The sequence below is a fragment of the Protopterus annectens genome, chromosome 5.part0, assembly GCF_019279795.1.
Source record: "Protopterus annectens isolate FY-2018-M chromosome 5.part0, PAN1.0, whole genome shotgun sequence".
Lineage (NCBI taxonomy): Eukaryota > Metazoa > Chordata > Ceratodontiformes > Protopteridae > Protopterus > Protopterus annectens.
This window is the reverse complement of record NC_056735.1, coordinates 8,889,979-8,912,603: the sequence shown is the minus strand read 5'-3', so window position 1 is coordinate 8,912,603 and position 22,625 is coordinate 8,889,979. Positions and strand designations below refer to the sequence as shown.

At 43.2% G+C, this 22,625-nt stretch overlaps 1 protein-coding gene across 1 annotated transcript in view; it reads left to right on the top strand.

The window, feature by feature from the left end:
* The window catches only part of TUBGCP5 (tubulin gamma complex associated protein 5), a 1,009,385-nt gene that overhangs the window by 296,846 nt on the left and 689,914 nt on the right, over window positions 1–22,625 (top strand). The window lies entirely within an intron of this gene.

Below are 22,625 nucleotides of genomic sequence, written 5' to 3'. Positions count from 1 at the left end.
TACAAGGAACATCAATCAGTGATGTCTGACTGACACCCTTGTTATCAAATTCTGCTTTTGATCAAAAATACAGAGTTCAGAAGAGAGTTTGAATAATACAATTCCCATGGTGGCAAACCTCCCCACTGTACAAGGGAGTTTTAGAATTTTGCACATCTGAAAGATCACTACATGTAGCTGAGGGCAGTAAGTTTAAAAGGATTTTTCTGAAATAGCACGAGCCATTTGAAATCACTTGCCTGATGATATTCAAAAAAACAGATAAAATGTCTGTCTTCCAGGAAAAATTCCTTAAACACAGTAGGAAGATTTACTCATGTTCCTTCCTTTTGACTGCAGCTGACATGTTTAAATAAAACTTCATCACCCTTCCCTTCAACGCTGCCATCCTCTGTCACTCTTAACTTGCTTTGTTTAATGTGCACCAAATATTTTTACCAAAGTACCATTAAAATGTACATCAAATACCTCAGCTCAAGTAGCAACAAACAGGCTTTTCATAGTAACATAGAAAACAGTACTAACTTTTTGCATTTTAGTGTTTGATGTTAATAACAGTCATACTTTTTAACATCTTTATTAAATTATATTTTAATTTGCAAAATGGGTTTATTAATAGAAAAGAAAACAAACCATAGTAACTGCTTCCATCATCATTCCCTTGCATTATATGTGTTTTTTCTTTTTAACATTTTTCATTCACTCCAGAATACACAAGCTACGCAATTACTACCATCCCTTAAACCTCACTCCTCCTCCTAAACATTTTTCTGTATGTATTGTTCTCTCCAATTTCATTTATTCTTGTGACTCTCCTTCCCTTTGCTGCTATTTGTATGTACCGTAGCACTGAGTGGTCGAATTGCAGATGTTTTTTATATTGGTCTTTACTTTTTACCGTTAGCTTTATACTTGGATCAGCTTAGCATTCCAACTATCTTTTAACAAAGGCTTCAGGAACTTGCACTGGTTGCTCCTGCTCAAAAATATTATAAAAGCTTCTTTGAATGTTTGATTCTTCATAGCTCAGGAAAGTTATTTTTACGTTTTGCTGCATTACTTGTACTGCACTTAAATTTGTTTAGCTAATCATCCTGAATTTCTGTTTCTTCACTACTTTTTCAATTTAAATTCATTGTTTGCATCAGGTGTGACTCAGGCGTGGTGTGGGTCCATCTTGAAGCATTCGTAGCTGTGTAGTGTGGGTACATTGATTGCTGCTATTTTTGGGTAGCCTGGCATACTGTGTTTGAATTACAGCTGTTTTTTAATGGTCTTTATTTTTTTTACTTTCTGCTGTATACTGAGATCAGCTATGCTGAGCACACCGCCTTCATATTTAAATCAACATCAACAACCTCTTTTTCCATTTTTGCATATGAGGTCAGGGTACCACTTCAACACTGGCAATCATCTAGAGCCAAGGTTCACACTGCCAGGTGACTAGCCCTGCTGCCACCATAGTTGCTAAAAAGTAGTTCATGTGCACAAGTGGAGTTTTCCCTTTAGTCATCACTGTTCAAATCCTTCTTCCTTCCTCTCCTGGGTAGCTGGAACAAGCCAGCTCTTAAATGTAATGGTTTATGCTGATCTGTGCAAAACTGCATGAATTGCAGTGACTCTCTGCCTGCTTGCAGCGGTCTATGTATTACTCTCGCCTAAGGACTCAATTTTAACACATTAATTTACTTCCTCCTTTCTTCCAGTATTTTCTTATAGGTTAATATGTAAATACTAGGATATCAGTCTGCAGACTATTGCAAGCCTAGCCAAAAACAAGAGGTTAGAATCAGCCTCTGTATCTTGTAGCTGTGAGATAAATTATTTATTTTATTTTATTTATTTATTTATTTTACCGGGATAGTCCGACTGAATACATGTCCATTTTCAGCAGAGGCCCGGGGAGAAAAGCTCCACAAAGACCAACTTACATAGATTACACAGAAGTTAGCAAATAATTGTAAAAACAAAGTGATTATATACAATGGGTTAGTAGTGTTCCCTAGTAAGGACTCACAATTGTCATGGACAGACAGTTAAAAGTAAGAGACATCAGATTGGAAGCAGAACTTGGTGATGTAGTTACAAGTTATGATAATTGCAGAATATGCTTTTAGTTTATAACTTAATCAGGGATGGTACATGGGCATAGCCAATTCACTTTGAGATACTGTTTGAAGTTTTTTTTAAGAGACTTTTGGAGGATTGTAGGGTTATATAGTTTGGCAACGAATTCCAGGTTTTACCAATGAAGTTGGCAAACAGGGATTCACCAGCAGAGTTATTAGCTTTGTGGGTTTGGACCAGTAGTTTATTGGCTGACCGTAGGGATCCTAGATTGCTATATGGCTTAATAATATTTTTAAGTGAGGGGGTATCCTCAGGTTGGTACACAATTTTGTGTGCTGTTAAGAGTTGATTGAATTGAATTAAGCTGGGCAGTTCTAGCCACTCTAGTTGTTTAAGGTTCTGACAGTGGTGGGTTCTATAGGTGGAACCAGTGGCGAATCTGGCAATATGATTGTAGCTATGGGACAGCTTACCTAGTTCGGATTTGTTGAGGTTTGAGAGTACAGGGGAGGCATATAAGAGAGTAGAGAGTAGGTGTGATCCGGCGATTGCAGTCCTAGCCAGTGGGGTTAAAAATGTCTTGTTTCTATACAGTGATCCAAGCTTCTTATTGATGGTCTGTATGGTTTTGTTGACCTGTAGGTCAAATTTGAGATTATTGTCTATGATAACCCCTAGCAGTTTGGTCTGATTATCTGGGGAAATAGTGGTACCATTGTTAGATGTGACAGAGAATGAAAGTGTGGTGGATCTACTAGTGGGAGAGAAGAGTAGAAGTTTAGTTTTATTGGGGTTCAGAAGTAGGCGGTGATTGGTGAGCCAGTTCTCGATAGTGTTAAATGTATTTTGGGTTAAGATTTGCAAGTCGGATGGGGAGGTGGCTGAGCAGATGAGAGTGGAATCATCTGCGTATTGGATGCAGGTGGCTTCAGGGATAGCAGTGTGGAGGTTGTTGATAAAAATAGAGAAGAGTAGTGGACCTAGTATGGACCCTTGAGGGACACCAAGTGTGACAGATAACTGACTGGAGAGTTTGCCCTGCCATAGTACCGCCTGCTGTCTACCAGTCAGATAGGACTGGAACCACTGGATAGCAGGCTTGTTGAGGGGAAATAGATTTTAGTGAAAGAATGGAAGTTCATGGTTGACCATGTCAAAGGCTTTTGATAGGTCAAGAAAGAGGGCAGAGATTAGCCTATTGTCATTCCTGTTTTGGTTTATGGCAGTAGTAAAGGAAAGGTAAAGACCTTAACCATTATGCTAAACCCAAATGCTTCTTTCCCCAAGAGCCTATAACTAATAGATATGGCCAGCATGGAGAGACAGCAGTCTACCTTTCCTTCCACTGCCTGATTTTTAGCACTTAGTATCCTAGGCAGTGTAGTAACTGCCACATGGTCAATGAAAATAAACTCCTGCAACCAAACTGATTCCATCTTTGAGCATATAAACATGTAACTGATTTGGAGGCAGTCCTCTAGAAGATGCATGCATGCAGTGAGCATCATACTGTTTCACCCCATTCATACAAATGTAACACCCTCATGCTATTAGCGCAAAATAATCATATGCTGATATCATTAGGACATCACTACCTAAACCTCCTAGAAACAGTTACAGTAGGCATCAATGAACACCCCCCCCCAAATACATCTGCTACTCACACCCTTTCATCAACATGTCATAAATGACAGAACACCCATGATCCTAATAAAATAAATCAGATTCCTTTAACAAATAAATAAATAAATAAACTTCTGGAAATATCTTAGAAATTGGTGACTTCATTGTTAGACACACTTATTCCATACTCACCAGTCTGAACAAGGACTGGGTTACAGCTAGCTGTGTCTTGGGAGCCAGGATTGCTGATATTTCAAGACTGTTTAATGCCCTCTCTTCTTATAACTGTGATATGACCATGTGACAAGATAATCGATAATCCTACTTGCTTTGCCAAGGATGGTTTACATCTCTTCAAGTATTCTGCCTACTGCCAAAGCCTTTGCTAACCCCGTTGTGCCTTTTTTAAGCAGAGACCATCTAATGAACATCCTAACCTAACCAACAAAGCCAATAATGAACTAGACAACATTAAGGCGATGGTTCCTAGTGCTAGGAGTCTTTATATCAAACTAATCTGGAGGTACTTCTGCATCTGGAACAAATAAAACCCAGCTCCATGGTTAACTAAAAATACATGAACATTACTAAAAAATAGGGATAGGGCATGGAAAACTCCAACCAGACCTGCAAAAATATAAAGAATTAAGAAATTTGGCCAAAATACAAATAAATACAGACAAGAAAAACTTCTATTCTAATCCGCCCTCCACCTTTAAATTAAATCCCAGCAAGTTCTGGAACTCGGTTAACCAAATATTACACCCAGACTCCCCAAGCTGTCCAAATCCATGTCCTCACAAAACACGAGGAAACTGCCACAATCTTTAACTCTTACTTTATTGATTCAATAGCAAAACTGATTAACCCCTTCCCCAATCAAGCTATCCATAATAACAATATGAATGTCACAGACTCATCACCAAAAGGCAGCTCTACAAATACTTTCTCCTTAAAACCAGTTTCCACCAACTTTATCAAATCACTACTATCTGTTGACAATATCCCCTCTTCTTTCCTACAGATCACTGCTGATCCCCTTGCTCTTCCAGATGTTCTTCGTGTTTCACTGTTGCAGTCATTACATTTTGGTTATCTGCTTGCAGTAGCCCTCAGTCATCCTGATTAACAAAGTCTTGGGTCCTGCGTCGGTTGCTGTCCCTTCTTCCATGACATCAGGTCATCAGGGGTATAAAACATGCAGCCGATGTCATTACATCAGTCTTTCTTGCCATGCGGTGCCCGAAGCAGAAGCAGTTCACAAGTGCCGGTCAGCCGACTCCTGAAATTTTCGTTTTCGAGTTTCAGAACCAAAGTCTTCAACTAAAGCTAAGTACTCCATTGGAGAAACTTTTTCTTGCTCCTTACTGATGTCAGTAAAAGTTAATAATTGCATTACTTGTGGAAAGCAAATACCTCACAAATATTTTCATTCGTACTGTATTCCTTGCTTAAGCCCTGACCACGAAGTACCTTGCTGTCGGTTTTGTGCTTTATTTAATCAGTGCACTATCCATCATCGGTATATTTTCGCTTCTAAATATTTCTGTTCTCAGTTTAATTATCCAGAAATGTCATCGGTTAGCCATCCCTCTACCGGGATTCCGAAAAAACGCAAAGATAAAGACAGAGGCAGGCCGCCGAGGTCCAAAGCTGCCAACGACGCTTCTCCTAAGCCAGTCGCCAGTTCGCCGGTACTCAGTGAGGCACTTTCGCAGTCCCTGATACCCGCTACTTCTGACTCCCATTCGGAGTCCGGTATGCTGCGAGATGCTTCAACTGTGGAACCTGCGGATGTCTCTACCTTGGATGGGTCCGGAGCCACTGTGCAGGCACCGGCTTCTGAGGGTGTATTCAGGCATACGGACTTGCATATTAAACCAATGCCTCCTTCTTCATTTAGGCCAAAATGTCTAGCCATGCCTAAGAAACCGACGCCCAGGCTGCATGCTCAGACTTCTATGCCTAAAAAACAAATTATAAGAATGGCTGAAGATCTTATAACTCTAATCAAGGGAAGCCAACCTCCCCCTTCTAAGAGACCTAGGGCTGAAGTTGTTTATGAATCTTCTGAACAGGATTCTGATTTTTCTGATTCTTCTAATGATCTGGATTTGCCCTTATCTACTTATGAGGATTCTGATGCAGAGGAGTCTATTCCCTTTGCTTCCCCTCCAGAGGAATTTTCTTTTGGTGAGACCTTACATACTCTAAGGGAGCATTTCCACTGGGAAAGCCAGGATTTTCCTGATTCAAAAAAGAGGCTTAGGGATTTTTTACTCCTGCCTCAGCATAGACCTTTAGCTATACCTCCTATACTAGACTTTGTTGATGAGGCTTTTTCAGAATCTGGTTTGGCCTCTGATTTCCTGCCTCCTGCTCCCAGTAAACCTGACAGATATTATAGGGTTCCTGATTCTCACAAGTTCCTTTCTAAAACTCCTATTGCGGATCCAGAGACTATTTCACAGGGACCCAAGGGCATTAAGGCTTCTACTGCTAAAAATCCTACCCCCTCTGATAGAGACTCCAGGGTGCTGGATTGATGGGGTAAGAAAGTTTACAATTCTGCAACCTTGGTCATTAGGGCTTTAAACTGCCAGTTTCATATGTTAAAGCATCAACATGTTATTGGATTGCTTAAACAGAAAATGATGTTAATTCCTGACTGCTGAAAATAAAGAATTACAGGATTTAATGCATTCTGCTGAACAGATTGGAAAACATACTTTGCAGTGTGGATTTGATTCATTGAAGGCCTCTTGCAGGGCTGCTGTTACTGGGTCTGTGCTCAGAAGGCATGCTTGGCTTAAGGAGCGAGGTTTGCCTGATCATGTTAAAGCTAAATTGTTGGATGCTCTCTCAAATCAGGACCACCTGTTTGGCAACAAGGCTGAAGAACTTCTTAAAAAGATGGAAGATAAAGATAAATCTATGCAAACTGTTAAAGATTTCTTACAAGATGTCCTTCAAGGATGCATCTGCAGTCCTAACAAATGGGTTGTCCTGTCGTCAGGCAGCCCTTCGGTCGGCCGGATTCCAAAGTCTGGGTCTGGCCTCGGCTGGTGTCGCACTTCACCCGACGTCATCTCTGCTGGTCTTCGGGAATAAAGGCATCAGCCGACGCCATTTTCCTCAGTCTTTCTTGCCGCGTGGCGCCCGAAGCAGAAGCTGTTCGCAAGTGCCGGTCGGTCAGATCCAGAGATTACTACTACCGAATACTACTTCGAAGACTTCTAAAAAGCTAAGTACCCCGTTGGGGACTCTTTCTTGCCTCAGCCGATGTCAGAAAAAGTGAATAACTGTTTAACTTGTGGGAAACAAATACCTCATAAATATTTCCACTCTTACTGCTTACCTTGTTTAGGCCCAGACCACGACGTAGCAGCCTGTTTAGCCTGTGCTTCTTTCAACCGACGAACGCTTAGGCATCGGTCGGAGTTTGCTGAACAGTTTTTCGGCTCAGATTTTGCGTACATTATGCCGTCGGATCCTCCGACTTCTCAAATTGTTAAGAAACGCAAAGAAAAAGACCGACACTCGCGGTCCGCGGTTTCGGCCGAAACCACGGTTAAGCAAACCACGAGTGTCTCGGTTTCGGCCGAAACCGAGCAAACGGGTCAATCTTCAGCCGAATCCATGACTACTACCGAGGCTCCTGCTACCATAGTTGAATCGGCCTCTGAAGTTTTGCCTACTAATGTGGTTTCTCTAGAATTATCGGACACCATCCCTTTGGATGTCTCTACCCCAGCACGTGGTGCTGCAAGGCCTCCTGCAGCCATGTCTATAAAGGCCTTTGCCAGGGCTAAAGCAGCCAAAACTGCTAAGTCTGTACCTGTTAAGCCCCCCTCTCACAGGCCCAGTTCCAGTTCCCAAATGCTTACTCTGGCAGAGGATCTCATCTCTTTAATAAGGGGATCCCAATCTCACCCAGACAGGGCCTCTCAACCTCCAGAAAAGAGACCTAGAGCAGAGCCCCCTGAGCCAGTGTCCTCAGATGACTCTTCTGATGTTTCAGACAATACAGACCATCCAGAGGCTCCTTTTTCTACTTATGAAGATTCCGATGCTGAAGAATCTATTCCTTCTGCCTCTCTACCAGAGGAATTTTCCTTTGGGGAAACCTTACATGCCATGAGAGAGCATTTCCAATGGCAGGGACAAGATTTCTCAGATTCAAGAAAAAGGCTTAGGACCTTTCTACACTTACCGCAACATAGGCCCTTAGCTATGCCTCCAGTTCTTCCTGTTGTGGATGATGCATTTAATGATGTTTGCACTGCTCCTGATACTTTACCTCCAGCCCCTGCCAAGCCCGATAGGTTTTACAGGGTACCGGACACTCATCACCACCTATACAAGGCTCCCTTGCAGATCCTGAGACTATCTCCCAGGGGCCTAAGGCAGTAGCTTCGACCTCAGCGAAAAACCCTCTCCCTTCTGAAAGGGAATCCAGGTCCTTAGAGAGATGGGGTAAAAAAGTATACACCTCTGCTACTCTCTCAGCTAGAGCTTTGAACTGTCAGTTTCATATGATCCAATACCAAGAGTTTATGCTTGATCAGTTAACTAAGAAACTGTCCTCTGATGATTCCTTAGATAAGAAATATGTTTTAGAAATGGTGAATAACATTCAGCAGGTTAGTAACCATTCTTTAAAATGTAGCTATGATGCACTGGAGGCTTCATTTAGATCAGCCATGACTGGCACAGTTATAAGAAGGCATGCATGGTTGAAAGAACAGGTCTTGCCGGATCATGTTAAAGCAAAACTATTAGATGCTCCTATGGATAAGGTCAGTCTATTTGGTTCTCCTGCCCAGCAAGTAATGAAGAAAATGGAAGAGAAGGCAAAATCTGTACAAACAGTTAAAGATTTCTTACAGGTTCAGCCCCCAAGGTTTAGCAGGAACTGGCCTTCCAAAAATTGGTCCTTTCCAGACTCCTCTAAATCTCAGAGAGGCAGGAATAGACGTTCCAGAGGCAGAAATCAATCCAGAGGAGGTGCCTACAGAGGACGCCAGTGGCAAGGCAATAACCAACGAGGCACAGACACAACCACTGCCACTACAACAGGACAAACACAGTGACTTGGCGCTGACACCGCCTTCCAGGGAACAAATAGCAGCACCCTTAGGCAGAAAGTTAGCCTTATTTTCAAAAAAATGGCACTATATCACAAGAGACAAGTGGATTTTGCAAACTATAGACCAAGGCTACAGGTTTCATTTCCACACCTTACCAGTAAAAAGAGGAATGCCAAACCTACCACCAAATCAAAAAACAGAAGCTCTAAAACAGATAGCTCAATTAACAAAGATGAGAGCTGTGGAAAGGGCGCCACCTACAGAACAGGGCAAATGATTTTATTCCAGACTCTTCCTAGTACCAAGAAAAGAGAAAAGTTGGAGACCTATTCTCGACCTGTCCTCTTTAAACACATTCATCATTGTTCCAAAATTCAAAATGCTGACCCTACAGCAACTTCTTCCCATGCTGGGCAAGGAGTGTTGGCTGGTAACTCTAGATCTCAAGGAGGCATACCTGCACGTCCCCATACGACCAAATTGCAGAAGATACCTCAGATTTCTTGCAGGATCAGAGCATTATCAATTCTCAGCATTGCCCTTTGGCTTATCTACTGCGCCCAGAGTATTCACAAAATGCCTGGCATCAGTAATCGCTCATTGCAGGCTACAGGGAATCCAAATGTATCCATACCTGGACGACTGCCTGATACAAGCGGACAACAAAAGCAAGCTGACACAAGACTTACAAAGAGTCTTTTGCTTACTACAAGCCATGGGATACACAGTCAATTTAAAAAAGTCAAGACGGATACCATCCCAAACAAGAACATTCTTGGGTGCAGAATTGGACACAGTAAAACAGATGGCATTCCTAACTGCAGAAAAACAAGAACATCTCCCTCTTTACTTCTTGGCATTAACAAAGCAGAACAAACTAACAGCAAGGAAAGTACTGCAGGCCTTGGGCTTCATGGCATCATGCATAATCCTGGTCCCCCATGCCAGACTGCATATGAGAAAGCTACAGTGGTACCTAAAGAATTTATGGTCTCAACACAGGCACAGCTTAGAAACCGAAATACCACTAATCCCATGCCTGAAACAAGAGTTCCTATGGTGGGCTCAAGCATGCCAGTCAAACCCAGGTTTGCCCTTCCACAACATTCAAGCAAGCCAAACCATCACAACGGACGCCTCAGACCTAGGTTGGGGGGCCCCACATGCTGGACAAATGCATTCAAGGATTATGGACTCCAGATCAGCTGCACCTGCACATAAATCAAAAAGAAATGCTGGCAGTAAAACTAGCAATCCAGAATTTCAGACCATTCCTCAAAGAAGGCCAATTAATGATAAGGACAGACAACACCACAGTCATGTGGTACATCAACAAACAGGGAGGCACTCATTCATACCCCCTATGTCGAATGGATCTGGACCTATGGAATATGGCTCTGAGCTACAACATTCAGTTACAGGCAATATTTGTACCGGAAAAAGAAAACATCCTAGCAGACATGTTAAGCAGAACTACCTCGGATGCTCACGAATGGATGCTACACCCCGACATCTTCAAGGCCATCACAAAAATGGGAATGCCACAAATAGACCTATTCGCATCCCCACTCAATCACCAGATCAAGAAATTCTGCACAAGGACATACCACCCACTGGCTTGGAAGGTGGACTCTCTATCCTTCAGTTGGAAAGACCTGACAGCATATGCATTTCCACCTCTTCCTTTGATGCACAAGATACTACTGAAAATCAAAGAGGAACGTCCAAGGATAATTCTGATAGCTCCAAATTGGCCAAGACAACATTGGTATCCATTGCTGAGGAGCATGTCTCGGGGAGGAACGTGGACACTACCCCTGATTCCTTTGATGTTAACTCAGTGCGACTACAACATCATGCATCCAAACCTGAAAACTCTACAACTGACTGCCTGGAACATTACATAAGAGCAACTAACCCAGATTTATCCCAAAGGGTTAAAGACATTATCCTTGAGGCCCGCAGACCTTCAACAAGAAGGAACTATGCAGGAAAATGGAAAAGGTTTGTCATTTGGAGTTCTGAAAGAGGAAAAGATGTGTCAAAGATAGATATTGCCAACATCCTGGAGTATTTGGCAGAGCTTCTCCATACAGGCCTGTCCTATTCCTCCATCAAGATACATGCATCAGCTATTTCTGCAGAATACAGCTTTGATCCCCCTGTCTTCTCACACCTCTACTCAGGCAGTTCCTCAGAGGAATCAAGAATGTAAAACCTCCTAGGAAACCACCATTACCAGCATGGGACTTGAACTTTGTGCTAGAAAAATTGACACTCCCTCCATTCGAACCAGCAGCAACAGCAGACCTTCAACACCTATCCTGGAAAACTGCTTTCCTACTGGCAATTACTTCAGCAAGGAGGGTTTCGGAACTACAGGCCTTAATGGCAGTACAACCCTTCCTAATCTTCCATCAAGATAGAGTGTCCATGAGAACTAATCCTACATTTATGCCTAAGGTGGTATCCAGAGTGTCTCTAAACCAGGCAATCCACCTACCTACCTTCTTTCCCAATCCACAGAACAGGGGGGAAAGACTGCTGCATACCTTGGATGTACACAGACAGTTGCGCTACTACCTGGACAGAACCAAGGGCAATAGAAAAACTGACCAGCTTCTAGTAGCTTATGCAACAGGAAGGGAAGGAAAAGCAATTTCCAAACAGACAATCTCCAAGTGGATAGGAAATTGCTTAAGATTCTGTTACTCCTACCATGGAAAGCAAATTCCACAGAACATAAGGCCTCATTCTACAAGGACTACAGCCACTACCACAGCCTTCTTACGAGGAGTGGCTACTAAGGACATTATTGAGGCGGCTACTTGGACCTCCGTGCATACATTTGCCAAGCATTATAACTTACCTCTATACTCTAGATCCCGAGCAGGCTTTGCCACTGCTGTTTTGCAAGGGATCCTAACTACACCATAATTCTTCTTCCTCCTCCCCATAGTTTGGCTATGGTATTCTACCCATTTGTTAGGACTGCAGATGCATCCTTGAAGGACATAGTACAGTTTTGTACCTACCATAAATGTAGATGTCCGAACAGGATAGCATCTGCAGTCAGGATTACCCACCCTCCTTCCCCTCTGTGGTACTCCTAGGGTATTTACCCTCCTAATAGCTAGCTGGGGGGGATCTCTTATGGTGTATTTGTTTGTATATATGTACATACATGCTTATTTTTTGTGTTTGCCTTCTACTTTTTTGGAAACATTGGCATTTATCCAAAATTTAGCTTTCCAAGAGGGCAACTGGCATCTGGGGCAAGAAACACTGAGGAAAATGGCGTCGGCTGATGCCTTTATACCCGAAGACCAGCAGAGATGACGTTGGGTGAAGTGCGACACCAGCTGAGGCCAGACCCAGACTTTGGAATCCGGCCGACCGAAGGGCTGCCTGACGACAGGACAACCCATTTGTTAGGACTGCAGATGCTATCCTGTTCGGACATCTACATTTATGGTAGGTACAAAACTGTACTTTCAGCCTCCTAGATTTAGAAGGCACTGGCCCTCTAAAAATTGGGCTTTCCAGCCCCTTCCAGGTTTTCTCAAGCCAAACCCAGACGCAGCAGAAACCCCAGGTTTCAGTCCCAAGGGACACACAAGACTAGGCAGTGGGGGGTTTCCGCACCCAAACCTGGGAGTAGTAAGACTCCCCCCTATGAAAACTGTCTCAATGACTTGCTTTTAAAACTACCAAGCACTTCCCAACTGAATGCTCCTTTAGGCAGAAAGATTGGTCTGCAGGCCAAAAATTGGGAACTCATTACCCAGGACAAATAAGTTTTAAATATAGTGTCCCAAGGATACAGATTTAATTTCCACATGTTGCCAACACCAAGCGGGTGGCCAGATCTACCCCCAAATCAGTGGGCAGAGCCCCAAAATCAAGTACTCTCTCTCTTAAACTTGGGGGCTATTCAGTTGGTACCAGAAGAGGAAAAGGGACAAGGTTTCTATTCAAGACCTTTTCTGGTACCCATGGCGTCCTATCCTGGACATTTCTATTCTAAACACCTTTCTGGTGATTCCAAAATTCAAAATGCTGACTCTTCACCAGCTGCTTCCTTTGCTAGGCAAGGATGCATGGTTGGCAACACTAGACTTAAAAGAAGCATACCTGCACATCCCTATCAGGGAGTCTTGCAGAAGATACCTACGCTTCAAAGCAGGCTACATGCACTATCTGTTCTCTGCACTACCCTTTGGCTTATCTACTGCGCCCAGGGTATTCACAAAGTGCCTAGCTCCAGTCATTGCATTTTGCAGGCAAAGAAGTATTCAAATATACCCATACCTGAACGATTGTCTAATTCAGGCAGAAAGCAAGGACATTCTTTTGAATCATCTGGCCTTTGTTCAAAGGGTACTGACTTGTCTGGGGTTCACCATAAACGAAAGGAAATCCCACCTGGTACCCTGTCAACAAATTATATTCCTGGGAGCAAGCTTGAATACAGCTTCCCAGATGGCTTTCCTCACACCAGAGAAACGGATTCATTTGACAACTTACTTCAAACAAGTGGCCACAAAAACCCAGCTTTCCGCAAGGCAAGTACTGCAAGCCTTGGGGTTCGCCCCCTGCATTCTTCTAATTCCATATGCAAGGCTGCATATGAGGAAACTACAATGGTATCTCAAAAGCCTATGGTGTCAACATTCACAGGATCTAGAAGCGAGGATTCCTATCATACCTTACCTACGCCTAGAGTTCCTTTGGTGGGCAGAGGCCTACCACCAAAACAGGGGACTACCATTCACATTACTCCCTGCCGCCCAAATCTTAACAACAGATGCATCAGACTATGCATGGGGGGCTCACCTGGCAGGGAAGTGCATTCAGGACAAATGGAACCCAAGTCAAATGCTCCTGCACATAAATCAAAAGGAAATGTTAGCTGTACAGAATGCTCTGACAGCCTTCAAGGACCACATTCTTCCAGGACAAGTAGCGGTAAAGACGGACAACACCACTGTCATGTGGTACATAAACAAGCACGGGGGTACATATTCTTACCCGTTCTGCAAACTAGCCATGGCATTGTGGAACACAGCCTTGAGCTACCAAGTGAATCTACAAGCTCAATTCCTGCCAGGAAAACTAAATACACTGGCAGACGGACTAAGCAGAAACCTCATGGACCCACACGAGTGGAAACTGGAACCAAGGATTTTCAACATGTTGACAAGCAAATGGGGGAGCCCAGATATAGACCTGTTTGCCTCCCCCCAGAACCATCAACTGGACAAATTTTGCACAAGGATTCCCCACGAGTTCGCTTGGAAAGTGGATGCTCTATCCTTCAGCTGGAAAAAACTATCAGTTTATGCCTTTCCTCCTCTGCCTCTGCTCTCCAAGGTACTACTAAAGATCAAACAGGACAAGCCAAGGACGATTTTAATTGCACCAGTGTGGCCTTGCCAACACTGGTACCCACTCTTGCGCAGTGTGTCACACTTGGCTCCATGGCACCTGACTCAGACTCCTTCCCTGTTGTCTCAGCAGGAGAACCAGATTCTGCACCCTCAGCTGCAAACCCTGAACCTAGCAGCCTGGCTAATTACTTAATCTCTCCTTTACCATCCCTCAGTAAGTCAGTCAAGGAGGCCTAGTACTAGAAAATCTTATGCTGCAAAATGAAAAAGATTCTGTGCCTGGAACCAGTCTTAAGGAATGAAAGCAGCAGTGCCCAATTTACCTCATATTCTACAATACTTGACTGAGATGCTTCATAAGGGCTTGTCTTTTTCCTCCATCAAAATTCATGCCTCAGCCATTTCAGCTCATTATAGCATAGAGCCTCCCCTCTTCTCTCACCCGCTACTCAAGCAGTTCCTCAGAGGGGCCAAAAATTTAAGACCACTCAGGAGAGCTCCAACTCCAGCCTGGGATCTTAACTTTGTCTTGGAGAAACTTACTCTTCCTCCTTTCGAGCCAGCTGCTACTGCAGATTTATAATTTCTTTCCTGGAAAACAGTTTTCCTTTTAGCAATCACTTCTGCAAGAAGGGTGTCTGAATTACAGGCCGTTATGGCAGTGGAAACTTTCATCATCCTTCATGCGGACAGGGTGTCCCTCAGAACCAATCCCTCCTTCTTGCCCAAGGTGGTATCCAGTGTGGCTCTTAATCAGTCCATTCATTTGCCTACCTTCTTTCCTAACCCACAGAACAAAGGGGAATGAATACTGCACTCTTTAGATGTGCACAGACAGCTTAGATTCTACTTGGACAGGACTAAACCTCAAAGGAAATCTAAACAACTGCCGGTGGCATTTGCTGCAGGGACTGAGGGGAAAGCTATTTCAAAACAAACCATTTCAAAATGGTTAGGCCACTGCATTCATTTCTGCTGTAAGCACCATGGAAAACCTATACCACAGGGCATCAGACCCCATTCAACCAAGGCTGCATCTACCTCTACAGCCCTTCTCAGGGGCATCCCTACTAGAGACATCCTAGAAGCTGCTACCTGGAGTTATGTACATACTTTCACCAAGCATTATCATTTGCCAATTATCTCTAAATCCAGCGCTGGTTTTGCCACTGCAGTCTTGCAGGGCCTTATAGCTGGTCCGAATTATATTTAAATTCCTCCTCCCAACTTTAGCTTTGGGAATCTACCCAAATGTTATGACTGCAACAGTGAAACACGATGAACATAGTACAGTTGTGTACATTTACCATAAATGTAGATGTTCGAGTGTATTCACTGTTGCAGTCCTGGTTACCCTCCCTCCAGTCCCCTTTCTTCTTTTGGCTATACCCCTACTCTCACTTACTATGCTCTAAAAGCTTTTTGGTGTATTTGCTTTTTTGTTGGAGGTATATCCTTTTGTTTATAGATTTGATTACTTCCCATTAGGGGGCTCCTGACATCTGGGGCAAGAAAAACTGATGTAATGGCGTCGGCTGCATGTTTTATATCCCTGACGACCTGACGTCATGGAAGAAGGGACAACAACTGACGCAGGACCCAAGACTTTGTTAATCAGGCCGACTGAGGGCTATTGCAAGCAGATAACCCAAATTTAAAGACTGCAACAGTGAATACACTTGAACATCTACATTTATGGTAAGTGTACACAACTGTACTTTTCCATATTAGTTAACTGCTCCATCTCTGAATCAACTTTTCCTACTATCTGGAAATAATTCTGTACCCTTCCTATACATAAAGGAGGTAACTCCACAGATACATCCAACTTTAGACCCATTGCTATACTCTCACCTCTCTCTCTAAACTTCTAGAAAAATGTATACACAAGCAAATAATGCAGTACCTATGTCTAGAGAATCTACTCACACCTACTCAACATGGCTTTTGCCCCAATCATAGCACCACTACAGCCCTTCTTTCCTTCCTTAATACTGTATCACTTGCCAGAGACAACAATAAACTTATCTCCTGTTTGTTCTTAGACCTCTCAAAGGCCTTTGACACAGTCTCTCATCCTCTCCTTCTGCAAAAACTGACCAACCTTAATTTCTCACCTCCTATTGTATCCTGGTTTAAATGTTATCTCTCTGATTGCTACCAGTCAGTAAAATGGCATTCAGCCCACTCCCCCTTACTCACCATTAAAACAGGTGTTCCACAAGGTTCCATCCTTGGTCCACCACTTTTCAATATCTTTACCAATCTTCTCTCCTCTTCCTGTCCTGACTAATCTATTGTACAATATGCAGATGACTCTACAGTCATCTCAGTCGCTGACTCTGTAACTCAACTTACATCAATTACTCAGACTTCCTTCATCTCAGAAGAAAAATGGCTATCCAATAACCAACTTATTTCTCATCCAAACAAGACTAAACTACAACTCTTTCTTCCAAAAAACCTTCACTACATCTAATCATCCTTCACAATACTGTCTCTAAATAATACCCCTATACAGGTAGACAACAGCACAAAACTATGAGGCGTCATCATTGACAGCCACTTTAATGTTTACATATCAGCAATTGCATTAAGAAAATGCATCAGAGGTTAGGATTACTGTACCGTAACAGGAAATTTCTTAATAAGGAAGCTAAGTTAACCCTATCTAACACTTACCTCTTACCCACCTTACTCTATAGTTCTCAAATTCTAACTAACCTCAACACTGGACTATTAGCCAAACTAGAAACAACTTACAGCAAGATTGCCAGATTTGCTGCACAGAGTACATATAGGTACCATCACTGTCTCTCATTGAAAGAACTACACTAGATTGAACTACCCAACCTTCTCCTACTAACTTAGACCCAGATCATTCATTCATTTCTCTACAAACCCTCTTATTGTCCAACTCTCTCTACTCTAATCTACTACTACACCCCAAGAAGATCTCTCCATAGTTCCAGCCAAGGCCTATTCTTCTTCTCTTTCGGCTGTTCCCATTAGGGGTCGCCACAGCGGATCATCTGTTTCCATTTCTTCCTGTCCTCTGCATATTGCTGTGTCACACCAACCACGTTCATGTCCTCTCTTACCACATCCATAAACCTTATCTTAGGCCTTCCTCTTTTCCTCTTAGCTGGCAGCTACATCCTTAGCATCCTTTTCCCAATATACCCAGCATCCCTTCTCAGCAGATGTCCAAACCAACGCAATCTTGCCTCTCTGACTTTGTCTCCAAACCATCCAACCTGAGCTGTGACCCTCTAATATATCGATTCCTAATCCTGTCCATCCTTGTCACACCCAGTGTAAATCTTAACATCTTTAACTCTGCCACTTCCAGCTCTGACTCCTGCCATTTTGTCAATGCCACCATCTCCAACCCATACAACATAGCTGGTCTCGCTACCCTCTTGTAGACCTTCCCTTTCACTCTTACTGGTACCCATCTGTCACAAATCCGTCCTGACACTCTTCTCCACCCATTCCAGCGTGCCTGTACTCTTTTCTTCACCTCTCTTCCACACTCACCATTACTCTCAACTGTTGATCCCAAGTATTTAAACTCATCCACCTTCGCCAACTCTACTCCCTGCATCCTCACTATTCCTCCATCCTCCCTCTCATTCACACACATATTCTGTCTTAGTCCTGCTGACCTTCATTCCTCTCCTCTGTAGAGCATATCTCCACCTCTCCAGGGTCTCCTCAACCTGGTCCCTACTCTCACTACAGATCACAATGTCATCTGCAAACATCATAGTCTATGGGGCCTCCTGTCTGATCTCGTCTGTCAACCTGTCCATCACCATTGCAAATAAGAAAGGGCTCAGAGTTGATCCTTGATGTAATCCCACCTCCACCTTAAATGCATCTGTCACTCCCATTGCAGACTTCACCACTGCCACACCACCCTCGTACATATCCTGTACCACTCTTACATACTTCTCTGCAACTCCTGACTTCCTCATACAATACCACAATTCCTCTCTAGGCATCCTGTCATATGCTTTCTCCAAGTCTACAGAGACACAATGCAACTCCTTCTGACCTTCTCTATATTTCTCCATCAACACTCTCTGAGCAAACATCGCATCTGTAGTGCTCCTTCCCGGCATGAAACCATACTGCTGATCACTAATCATCACCTCCCTTCTTAACCTAGCTTCTGCCACTCTTTCCCATAACTTCAAGCGGTGACTGATCAGTTTTATCTCTCTGTAGTTACTACAGCTCTGCACATCACCCTTATTTTTAAAAATAGGTACCAAAACACTTTTTCTCCACTCCTCAGACATCCTCTGACTTTCCAAGATTTAATTAAACAATCTGTTTAAAAACTCCACTGCCATTTCTCCTAAGCACCTCCATGCTTCCACTGGTATGTCATCTGGATCTACAGCCTTTCCATTCTTCATCTTCTTCATAGCTGCCCGTACTTCCTCCTTGCTAATCTGTTTCATTTCCGGATTGACTATCCGTACATCATCCAACCTCCTCTCTCTCTCATTCTCTTCATTCATCAGCCCCTCAGAGTACTCGTTTGTGAGTACGTTTCCCTCACTATTCTTTATCACCTTTACCTGCTGCACATGGTTCCCAGCTCGGTCCCTCTGTCTAGCCAATTGGTATAGGTCCTTCTCTCCCTTTCTAGTGTCCAACCTTTCATACAGCTCTACATATGCCTTATCCTTAGCCTTCGCCACCTCTCTTTGCCATGCTTCTCATCTCCTTATACTCCTGTCTACTTTCTTCATCTCTTTGACAATCCCACTTCTTCTTTACCAGCCTCTTCCTCTTCACCAGCCTCTTCCTCTGTATACCCTCCTGTACTTCCTCATTCCACCACCAGGTCTCCTTGTCCTCCTTCCTCTGTCCAGATGTCACACCAAGCACCTTTCTAGCTGTCTCCCTTACCATCTCTGCTGTAGTTACCCAGCTATTTGGTAACTCTTCACTGCCCCCCAGTGCCTGTTTTAACTCTTCTCTGAACTCCACCTCACAGTCACCCTTTTTCAACTTCCACCATTTGATCCTTGGCAATGCTCTCACACTTGTTCTTCTCTTCTTGATCACCAGTGTCATCCTACAGACCGCCATTCTATGCTGCGTAGCTACACTTTCCCCTGTCACCACTTTATAGTCTCCAGTCTCCTTCAGACTGGCCCTCCTGCATAGCATATAATCCACCTATGTGCATCTTCCTCCACTCTTGTACGTCACCCTATGCTCCTCCCTCTTCTTAAAATACGTTTTCACCACAGCCATAACTATCCTTTTTTGCAACATCCACTAGCATCTGACCTTCTGCATTCCTCTCCTTAGCACCATACCTGCCCATCACTTCCTTATACCCTCTGTTCCCTTCACCAGCATGCCCATTGAAATCCGCTCCAATCACCAGTCTCTTACCCTTGGTTACACTCACCACCACTTCATCCAACTCACTCCAAAATGTTTCTTTCTCATCCATCGCACACCCAAATTGCGGAGCGTATGCACAAACAACATTCATCATTACACCATCAATTTCCAGCTTCATAAACATTAGTCTGTCCGGCACTCTTTTTACCTCCAAAACACTCTTGGCATACTGTTCCTTCAGGATAACCCCTACCCCATTTCTCCTCCCATTCACACCATGATGGAATAATTTGAACCAACCTCCTATACACCTGGCCTTACTCCCGTTCCATCTGGTCTCTTGCACACACAATATATCAACCTTCCTTCTCTCCATCATATCAGTTAGCTCTCTCCCTATACCAGTCATACTGCCAACATTCAAAGTTCCTACCCTCACTGCTACACTCCTAACCTTCCTCCTCTCCTTCTGCTTTCGGGCATGCTTTCCCCCTCTTCTTCTCCTTCGGCCAACAGTAGCCCAATTTCTGCCAGCACCCTGTTGGCTAACAGTACTGGTGGCGGTCGTTGTTAACCCGGGCCTCAACTGATCCGGTATGGAAATCTGTATTGTTGTCCGCATATGTTGTTTGGCAGAGGTTTTACACCGGATGCCCTTCCTGACGTAACCCTCCCCATTTATCCGGGCTTGGGACCGTCACAAAGAAATGCACTGGCTTATGCATCCCCAGTGGCTGGGTTCCAGCCAAGGCCTATTACAAATGCATAAACCTAAAACTAAAATAGGGCAAAATCTCTACAGTTTTAGCCCTGCTAATGCTTGGAATAATCTGCCACTCCAAATCAGGACTCTTCAGCAACAAAAACAATTCAAAACAGCCACTAAACAATACCTACAATCTAAACTGATATGTCAGTGTAACCATCCCCCATAAACCTGTCACCCCCAGCTTCTAACTCTCCTCTAGGTCCATCTCCTATCCTTCCTTTCAATGGTGTTCACTTCTGATTTCAACAGTTACCAAAACTAATCACATGTAAATATGTTATTATTTCTTTAACCTCATTGTGTTAAGATTTTATGCTTTTTGTATCGTGTACACTTTTTGTTATTTGTCCATTTATTAGTACTATGGATGTTAGTCATGCAATCTATATTGGAGCTTTTCTCCTTGGGTCTCCGCTGAAAAAGGGCTACTTAGCTCAGACGGACATTCCCAATCATCAAATGTAAAATAAATAAATAAATAAAGTCCAAGTTTGTGTAGTGACTGAGACATGGTTCATATACAGTAAGCACACTCCCCTTTGTGCCTGCGTCCTATGCCTGTCATACCTTCAAACCCACTGGAGATGGTGGTTTTGTTTCAGTTTTCTTAAGGAATTTCACTCCTTTCAAAATTATACCCAGTGACCCTCCAAGTGAGCTCATTGAACTCCATCATACGGTAGGTAGTTTGTTCTTTGATTTACAGCGTGTTATATGCCCCCTTCTGTGGCCTGACTTGACCGTAATAAGTTCCTAGTGCTCCTAGAAAGCATCCCTATTAGAATTGGAGCTCTACTCCTCAGTAACTTCAGCTGCCCTTCCATAGACTGGAGTACTCAGAGTACCCATACTTGTAACGTCAGGTACTCATAGTGGTTCTAAGACTGACTGAACAAGAATTCTCTGGATCAAAATGCCTACAACTCCACAAGGAGCAGAAGTTTTGTGGACCTAGTTCTCGCAAACTAGGTTCCAGCCTGCTTATTGTCCAGGTTCATCACTCAGTTTTTAATTCCGATCACCAACTGGTTACCTTTACCCTTAGAACATCCTGGCTCATGGTTTCCAACACCACCCACTTTAGAAACTTCAAAAAAGCTAACCTTTTATGATTGTATGGAAAAATTGCAAAAGTCTCCCAAAGTAACCCCGAAGTAGAACTATGATATGCAGTCAACTATACCAAGGATCTTTATACTCGTTTAGATAAAGGCATTGATAGGGCTTTCCCCACCATGACCAAACATAGTGGCAAATTCAATAACAAGTAACACCACCCCACCCCATGATCAGTAAATGAACTTGACAGACAAAGGATGTAGCTGCTTAGATTACCTTGTAAAGTGAGAATGTCTCATCATAATGAGATTATACCACACCTCACCAAGAAACTGAAGGCAGATATTAAGACCAGCAAAGCCTCCCATGAACGTAGGTTTGATGCTGAGGCTAAGAATAATTACAAGTCCTAAAGAATAATTCACATCACTCTAAGAATTTATCTATAATGGCACCTCCTATTCAGATTCTAAAAACATTGCCACTATACTGGCTAACAAATTTACTGCATATTTCTCCCCTGAAACTATCATTACCACCCCAAACATACCATAATCACTCAGGTCCCAACTACTGTCTCCAAGGACCATATCCTTAAAGTGCTCTCCAAGATCAAAAATGCTTTTTCAGTAGGTCCCAACAACATTCCAGGTAGTCCTATAAACATTGTCAAGCAGGCCCTTGCTGGTCTTTTCCATAAGTTATTCAGTCTAAGCTTTGTCACAGACTATGTTCCCAATCAGCGGTGATGCCTTTTCGTAAGGATGGCCCCACCACTGACTCAAGCAACTGTGGACACATTAGCTTTAGTAGTCTTGTTTGCAAAGTCAGGGAACACATCATCATCATTGGCCTCATTAACCGGGATATTAACTATTTAATCAGGCTCTGACCCTCAACAATTCAGACTTGTTAAGGGCAAGTCATGTCTCCTCAGTCATGTGAACTCCTTAGAAAACGTCACACAGGCTATAGACTTTGGTTACTCTGTTCATGCTACCTACCTGGACCAAGCAGAGGCATTTGATAATGTACCACATGATGAAATTATAAACAATCTGATATCCTTAAACACATATATCTATGTGGATAATGGAGTGCAATCCAGCTGAACAACAGAATGCGTGTTGTCAGAGTCAGTGATGCCTCTTCAGTTAAGGGAAAGGTTAATAGTGGCATTCCACAGGGGTCTGTATAGGGACCCCCTCATTTCTGGCACTTCTTTTTTTTTTATCTCGGCACTGACAACAA